The sequence below is a fragment of the Protopterus annectens genome, chromosome 12.part0, assembly GCF_019279795.1.
Source record: "Protopterus annectens isolate FY-2018-M chromosome 12.part0, PAN1.0, whole genome shotgun sequence".
Classification (NCBI taxonomy): Eukaryota; Metazoa; Chordata; order Ceratodontiformes; family Protopteridae; genus Protopterus; species Protopterus annectens.
In genome coordinates, this window is record NC_056746.1 from 520,078,148 (window position 1) to 520,087,770 (window position 9,623).

Below are 9,623 nucleotides of genomic sequence, written 5' to 3' on the forward strand. Positions count from 1 at the left end.
AAGTAGAATGTGACAGTGATTGTTTCACCTCCTACAGATGGCTGGAGAGACCGGAGGGTAACCAGCTACAATTACTTCTAATCATTAAAGCAGATGTATGTTTTAAATATCATTAGTTCAATGCCAGGATACTTCAGTTATACAAAACTCCCTGTTATGTCTCCTCACTGCATGTCTGAATGATAGGTTTGCACAACAAACCCTTCACTACTTCCTGCCACTGCTATGTCTGTTGCTTAGGAGCATAAGTATGATAAAACTCAGTGTGCCTTGTCAGAAGGGGGTCTCGGCCCCTCAAAGCTAGTAGCATGGCAGCATTTCCTGAGATGGACCAGCTACAGCTGGAGCAGCGGTGGAAGCTGCAGTGGACAGAGCAGTAAACAATTGCTACACTTCACTGACATGTGACCATAAGTTCATAAGTTCATATGTTCATAGGTTCATAGGTGTATACTAGACCAATGACCACTAGGGACCTTATAAACCTAGCCATGCAACCCAAATGGGGCACACAAATTTGATTTATGTAGGGGATGATTTACTGATCACCTTTGTGACTCTTTTTGACCATGACTTGTACAACCAGAAGCTTTACTGTTATCACAGCATAGAAGCCTTCCTTCCCACCCTTGCATATTTCTCCCACCAGGTCTTCCACCAAGCAATATACTGTTTACACCTCCCATTCTAACAACCTCTAACACCTTCATTTACAACAGCCAAGCAGTTCTTCTTAGTCGAATAATTTTGCTCTGCTTATAATCTACGTTTATCAATGCCAAAGATCTACAGTTCTTTATTTTTGACCGATTCCTGTTTCATATATATCTAATTATGCCCCCATATACATTCACATCCTTAATTCCCTCCTTAAATGACTTATGCAAATTATATGATTATTATTCGACCAATTTCATGTAAAAATCTGACGTGTTGGATTTCCACTGCCAAACCTCACAACCCAAAATGATTCACTACATTGTCCTGCTACTCCATTTGATGGCTGGGAGAAACAAAATATTTACTTTAAAAGTATTTCTTGCAGGGGGGCTATGCTCCTGTACACCCCTGATGCTGACACTGTCACACAATACCAGTCTCTAAATGCACTGCCTCTGAGGTTACACCAACATAGAGAAAGGGAATTAAATGTATGCCCCTTTTCACTAACTTGGTGTAATTTTAAAAAGGTATGTGGTGAAGCCTGACATCAGAGACTAACTCCTCCCCAGAAATACATAGATTACATAGATCGTGTACAGTAGTTAAAGCTCCAACAGTTTAATGGGATGTAAAATAGGTATAGTCAGAAAGGAGGGCACAGGAACTTCAGCTATGGTAACTCAAAGAAGACACACAAAATTCATACCCATTCCATCTTTGGCAGAAGCACCTGCTTTTTCACATTATTTGACATGTGTGCTATGTAAATCTTAATTTGTGCATGCGGTTAGGTACAGAGTAGTTTATTTTAACTAACTACTGTGATAAAAGCCTGCATTATCATATGGAGGAGTAGCTTGACATGGCTTGCAGTTGTTGGTATATGATTGCATAATTTGGTATAGAATGATATTTTAACCTGGGTACTAACTGTTGTAATTGAAAAGACATGAGTGCAGTTTATGAAATAGTGGTAGTTTAACATGGTTGGCATACCTCTCAACTGTCCAGATTTTCACAGAATGTCAAAATTCTGCCTCATATTTTGATCTGTTTTTCCTAGAATTTTGTTTTTCTGGCTGATCTTTGCCAAATCAGTGAGGACTGAAGTCAGAAAACATTGACAGACATTTGATCTGCTATTCTATCAGTTTTCTACATTTGTAAGAGCAATATTTAAAAAAAAGACCCTATTTTTTGCAATATTTAAAAATTGGCCCTATTTTTAGGATTTTGTCTCCCATTATTTATGGCTTTGTCCAGATTTCTTGCGCTAAGAGGTTGAGAGGTATGATGGTTGTATTTGCCAAGAGATGAGTGCACAGTTCAGTCCAGAGAGGTAGTTTATCACAGCTAAAATTGCTGAGAGGAGAGCATCCAGTCCATATGGAGTGATATTGGCTAAGTGTTTATTTAACTCATTTTGTTACAAAGTATTACTTTAACATGACTAATTGCTGAGATATGGGCACACATTTCAGTAGGGTGTGATCACTTAATTTTATCTTTTCTCTTGTGCTATTTTAGCCAATATTTTCACTTACAATGTGTAATGTATAGGGATGAAAGTGTTTACCCGAGTTTTGTATTTTTTCTTAATGAAATTCACTACTGCAGGAAGCTGTGGAACAGCATTTTTTTCCTGTAAAGGACCCTTTAACTCAGTGGGACTAACTCAGTTAATAAAATAAATAACATGACAATGTGGCTGATATTTTGTCCTGTTTGTTAACCATAGTTTTGCAATATAGGCATACCAGATATCCACCCCTCTGTATTAGCCTTCTAATTTTAATTTCATTTTAATTATAATTTTAATATTGCCTTCTGCTGAATTTTGCTATGCCTTCTTCTACGGTATATTTATAAGGCACAACAAGGTACTTAACTATGTTCACATGACAATGCTCATGCGTGGGACATCCTTCCACATGTTCTGCACATGAACAGCATGCTGCTTTGATGTAACGCATGTCCAGAGTGTAACTAACTGCACAATTCATGGTGCTTTAATGAATAAAACAGCTGCTTCTCTCACCAATGTGCACATTGTTACCAGGCAGAAAAGATTCCCACAGCTTTTAAATGGCTAGAGCAGAAAGTCAGACAGCAGCATATCACAGCATCTACACTGTACTTTCAGTGTGAAAATGCAAGTGTTTAATCCAGTGTTAACATTTTAAGCATACTGGACAGATAAGGCTTTTGAAGCTCAGAACCAAGGTAACTTCATGCAGATAGCCTGAGCTCTGATGATACGTGTTCAGCTATTCTATTTGCTGTCATCCTTTGCTAAAGCCATGTACAGATTTGTCTACGTCAATTATGCTGTGTGCTTTTTTAGCAACTCCAATACATGTTGTATTAAGGAGAAATAAAAAAGCATTTCAAATGCAAACTTCAATATATTTTTTAGTTCCTCTCTTGGTTGTGGTGACATTTCTGTCCCATTTCACTGTTAAGGATATCACTTGAATCTTTTCACAGAATTACAGGCCACGTTATCTACTACCACTTGTCATTCAGACACTGAGTTTTTGTCAGTGCTGAACTAAGAAAGCAGGCAAGATTGTGCCTTGCTAAACATCGCTTTCTGGTTGAAGAGTTATAGGATTTCATAAGACATATGTCATTAAAATATTACGATGCGTGACATTACAAATGCATAAGAAATAGCCACATCTGCTGGGTAATTTCCAGTTTAAGTAGTAAGACAGGAGCCCAAGATCTAACTGCTACAATAACAAACAGTGTATGACAACACATAGACTGTTTGTTCCAGCTGTAGCATTTTGTGTGTGCAATACCACATACTCAGGCCTTGCACTTTTCTTATCTTCCACATGATTTTCTTTAAGGAATGATGATGTATACTCTGGATAATCTAGGATTCCACCCATATTCACCATCACATGCATAAGAATATTGTTCCAGGGAAGCAGCACACTCTTTCCACAGAAGTATGTCCTGGTGACACTATGTCCTTACTCCTGAGTGACTTTTTATAAAAAAAATAGTTTTATGTCATACTTGCATGGATCAAGACCTGCACATACTGCTTCACAAACACACTCAAATCTCTCATACTAAGTATTATTCATCTTAACTCATACCAAAAGTAATTTAACCATTGTAGAAAGTTCTAGCAGGTCATGCTTAAATTGTCACTGGTGTCTTACACAGAAATACACACAAATGCACACACACACACACACACACACACACACACACACACAGACACACACACACACACAACAAGCACATGTACACAAGCACACAGACACACACACACAGACACACAGACACACGCACACACATACAAGCATGCGCACACATACACACACACAAACACATGGTACATATACATGACAAGCACATATAAACATACTTTCACACACACACACACACACACACACACACACACACACACACACACACATGCAGCCGCACATACATATATGCACATCTGGTCTTGCAGTGACTTCTATACCTATCAGTCACCTAACCAAAAAATCTGGACAAAGCCAAAAAATAATGGGGGGTGGGGGCAAAGCTCCAAAATAGGGACAGGTTTTTAAATATTTCTCTTATAAACTTAGAAAGTTGTTAGAATAAAAGGTTTTCTATTACCATGCATTTTCTGAAGGATATGCCTTCCATTATTTAGTGAATTCAATCCTTACTGATTTGCCACAAAAGTAAAAAAAATCACAAATTTTATGAGGAACAGACCAAAAATATGAGTAAAAACTCTGGACATTCTGTGAAAATCTGGACCGTTGAGAGGCATGGTGGCTTCACATATATATTGTGCTCCTGCTTTCTTGCTGTGCAGCTAATCTTTCATCTCATTTTGTACGAAGTGTATTTTCCTGTTTTGAAATCTGGCTACCCACTTCTCCCAATTTGTGCTTCTAATTTGCAGATATACCATTCCCTTTTTTCTGTATACTTAAACTTCAGATTTTCATAGGTTCATAGGTTCATAGGTTTATACTAGGCTATCTGCCCTAAGGCATTTATAAGCCTAGCCCAAATTATTGTGGCTTACGCCACCCCTTATATGAAAAAATACTGTGCCCATTAGTTTGTTGTGCCTCTGTCCAGCAGTGACCCAGAGATGATTCCCGGGGTAAACCTACGATCTCCCATCCACAGGTCTAGATTTCTCTTGAACAGAGTCAGCGAGGTGCTCTGCCTCACATGGACCGGGATTTTATTCCACAGCATAGGGAGTCTCTGAGTGATAAATCTATCCCTCCAGCACGTCCTATTTATATCCGTGCTAAGGTTTAAGTCGCTTGCTCTAGTGGTTTTGGTGGATTTGGATTTTTTGAGGTGGAGCATGTCCATTAATTCCGGGTTGAACATGGCCTTGTATGTCAGGCACATGTCACCTCTGAGCAGGCGGTATGCGACTGAATAGAGCTGGAGTTTCTTCAATCTGGCAGCATATGACAGATTTTGGAGTCCCTTTATCCTTTTGGTGAGGAACTTTTGGGGTCTCTCCAATTGCTGCAGATGTCGGGTGAGATACATCCCGAATGGGGCATTGTACTCGATCATTGGTCTGATAAGTGAAGAGTACAGGGGAACAATGACCTCACTAGATCTGGATGTGAATCCCTTCATGATTAGGTGGGCAATGTAGAAGGTCTTTCTAACCACTTTAGCAATGTGAGTGTCAAAGAAAGGCCACTGTCAACCTGGGTCCCCAGGTCCCTGATAACCTCTTCTGTGCTTAGTGGATTGCCACCTATATGGTAGCTTGGGGTTACCTTGTTTTTCCCGAAGGGTATGACTATACATTTTTGGCGTTTAACTTCAGGCCATGGCTCTGGCACCAGCTATCTGTTTCCGTGAGTCCCTTCTGAAGGATATCCGTGTCCGATGCACTTTCCACTATGGCCCAGTTTGCAGTCATCTGCAAACTTTGTCAGCCAAAGTCCTCCCATGTTGGCCTGTACTTCTGAGAAGTAGATGCCAAACAATAGGGGGCCAAGGACCGAGCCCTGTGGGACACCACTTGTGACCGGCTTGGAGTCTGACACAGCGCCAGCAACTCTAACCCTGTGGGTTCTGTCCTTAAGCCAGTTTGCAACCCATCTTGTGACATATGGGTTTACATTTAAGCTGGTAAGTTTTTCTACAATACCCGAGTGGGGTATTGTGTTGCAAGGTCAAGGTAGGCTGTATGGACTGCCTTTCCCTCATCAATGGCCTTGGTGACTATTTCGAAGTCGACCAAGTTCAAAAGGCATGATCTTCCCTTGACAAAGCCAAACTGGGTCGGGTCCAATGTCTGCAAGTCCCTATATCTTTGTTTATGAGCTCCATTATGATCCTCTCCATAGCTTTGCAGACTAGACTTGTTAAGCTTATGGGGCGGTAATTACCAGGGTCCGTAGAGGCGCCACCTTTGTGGAGTGGGACCACAGTTGCTGTACGCCACTCCTTGGGCACGTATCCTGTGGTAAGGCTGAGATTAAACAGCTGCCTTATGTGCGGGTTTAATTCCTCATTTAGCTCGTGTAGCACACAGCCGGGGACACCATCCGGTCCCATTGATGCTGTGTTTTTAGCTTTAGAGAGAGCAGCTTTCACCTGCGCATTTGAGATGTCCGGGAGGCTACACTCGGCTGGGATAGTTATCTCTCCTTTAGGGGGGAGAGGGGGGTGAAGTTTGCACTGAACCTGTCTGCCAGTATGTTGGCAATGTCTGTGGGTTCAGTGATTTTTGTATCATTTTGGACTAATTCTGAGCATATCTGTGAGTTTCCACCCAGGTTCCTAACATAGCTGAAAAAGGCCTTATGATTGTCCTTTGAATCCATGGCAATTTTTCTCTCAAAATTGGCCTTAGTTGATTTTATGAGTGCTTTTTTACTAATAATGATCTGGGTGACTTCCCTTTTATGGATTTTGTTCTATCATGTAATAGCTTTCTCCTCTTATTGTAAAGTTTGTTAATGGCTGGGGTCCACCAGACTGGACGTTTGCCCTTTGTGGAGAGAGTCTTGGTTTTATTTGGGATTGCCTGATCCATGCAGTCCTGGAGGTGTTCATAGAAGGCATTTGTAAGGGCTTCCAGCTTGGGTTGTGGTTTCCTCTGACTCAGGGGCCTTGAAGGATACCACACCAGTCTTGAGTAGTGTGAAGTTTGCTTTAGAGAAGTTCTTCACTATGGTCTTTTGTTTGGGGTGGGGGCGGGATGTGGATTTCCAGTGAGATTAGTTTATGATCAGATCTCACCAATGAGGGATATACTTCCGGTGCGGAGCATTTTGTCCCCATGTTTGTGACAATGAGATCTAGTATATTTTCTCCTCTCGTGGGAACAGTGACTAGCTGTTCCATGGCATTTGAATTTATGAACTCCAGGAACCGTTGGGCTAGAAAGTTAGGGCTTGAGTAATGTTCCCAGTCTATATTCGGGTAGTTGAAGTCACCCAATATGATGGTGTTTGGAGATACATTTATACCCTCCAGTGTCTTCAGGAAGGCTGTGTGGGGTTCCTGAGTTTGAGAGGGTGGCCTGTAGCATGCTACAATTTGTAGAGCTGTTTTGCCTATGGTTAGTTGCACCTGGATGGTTTCGAGCTTCATGCGTTGCCACCAACCTGGAGGTGTGAGTATCCTTTATGAATATGGATACACCCCTCCTTTTGTGGAGTGGTCTGGGTTTTGGGGCCGGGCATGATATGAGGTAAAACCTAATAGTGCCGGGGTGCTCTCAGGAGCCTTGAACCAGGTTTCAGTTACAGCACAGACATCGATGTTCTCCATACTGAGAAGGGCCTCAGTGCGTGCATTTTGAGATTTAGACTTCTGGCATTGAGCAGCATTACCCTCAATTTCTTCCCATTTTTGTTTTCTAGGGTGGTAGGTTTAGAATTTGAGCCTTGCCTAAAAATGCACTATGGGGGTGGCAAGAGCCTTAGCCAATATCCGGAATCCCAGGGTGACAGGTGCAAGCCGTCCCTTAGCGTGGCTTGTCAAGCATGTCATCCCAGGCAGACAGACACTGGATCCCCTTTGAATGACACCAGACATTAAGCCAATTGTTAAAGCTGATCATCTTGTCTCTATATTGTGGCATCATTCTTGGTGAAGGAAGGATACTGCTCAGGGTTAGGGTCATCTTTAGCTTTATTTCCCATGTAACATCCATTAGTAACAGTAAAAAAAGGGTAGTGGCTTTGAAGTACTCACTTGATTGTAGTCTTTTATTCCAGTCGTTTTTGTTCTTGATGCCATTTTAGCACAAACTCATAAAGAGCCTCACTGAAAGCTGAAAATGACCATGCAGATTAAGTACTGGTTTACCATTCAAATAGATCACTGCAGTGCTTCATGAAGAGATAATATGGACTAAACTAGACAAAGGAGAGAAAGTGTATCAATACCCCCTCTGAACCAGAACACAAATGAAATGCATTACTAACTAGAAGCCAAGATGTGAAGACCTGGCCAAAGTCCAGGAGATCAACACTAAATAAGAGCATGCTTTAGCTAGGATTTGAACCCAGGTCACATGGATCACTGTTCTAGTTGTTTATGACTAAGCTACTGAATAATTGTGTGGTGTTGGGACACCATCTTGCCCTCATACATATTGTGATTCATGGGGACACATAACATAGTAAAGGCATCAACACATCACGTCAGCCAAGGTGTAGAAACAGCTGCTCTCCCCAGCATACATATGGCAGTTCATTGGATCTCTACTTCACGGGCATGTTATATACTCTCTCCTTTCTTTCTTTGTATAGTTATGTTGGCTGTGCTACAAGGCAGCAATGTACACTGATATCTTGATTGAGGACATGTGCTTATGCGCTTGCCCGGATCAAATTTGTCTGCTTGTGTGAATCATGTATGATAAAGGGCTGGCCCAGAGCTAACCACAGCGTGCCATATAGGGACATGATGATGACAATGCAAATTTGCAATTGCTTAGTAGTATGCTGGATATTGTGATGATGTCCACAGTATTAATTGTCATAGCTCCCAACCTTCCACCCCCAAAATAAGGAACACTACTTCTAATAATGTGGAGCAAATTAGCAAAATGAGGAACACTTACTAACAGTTTACTGGCAACTTCAACTAGGAAGCTCAGAAGATGGTTGAAATATGTTACTTTATACTTTCAGAAATTCTTTTGGTTCAGTACTATTTACCATGGATATCAGTTAAAACACTAAATGTGTGACAGACCCTTTCAATGTGGAACTGCTAAGAACGTGGGCTTTTTAAGACCCAAAATGAGGAACATTTATCGTAATGAGGTACACTTGAGAAGTATGTCAATGGTACAATTAACTGTGAAGTGTCTTTAATTCAGAAGATGATGTTAGAGGAAATAGGGAGTAAAGTGCCATAAAACCAGAGGGATAAGCAGTAAAAGTACCATACAAATAGATTTACAGATTTGTAGCTAAATGCAAGATACCATGCCTTTGAGTAAACTGCAGATGCCACAAAGTGCATTATTACTATACGACTATGACTTTGTGCTGACAGTCCTGAAGCCGTGTCAGTATTTATTGTCTAGAGAATGGAGCCACCAAAGAGGTCATCAAGCCGCCAAGATTATGTTGGTTCACAAAAAGCTGGCTACCGGTGCGGCCTGACACTGAGGTGATCTTTCTTTTAAGTAGTGATGATGCATGGAACAAAGATGTTCAGTCAAAGCAGGAAATTCTGGAAAGCAAGGGACAGCAGTCAACTGTTCGGGGGCTGGAGTTGAGCAGTTGGATAAGTACAATTTATCCAACAGAAATATGCAAATAATGAAACCAGCAGTCAGTATGTCTTATCAAATTAACATTTATATTGCCTTTTTATGTATTTTAAATGTAATCAAAACAGATGAGTATTTGCCAAAAAATAGTTATGTTACAGTAACTGTAACTGTGTAGTGATGACTGACAGGCCTCTCAAACTCTTAGCACAAG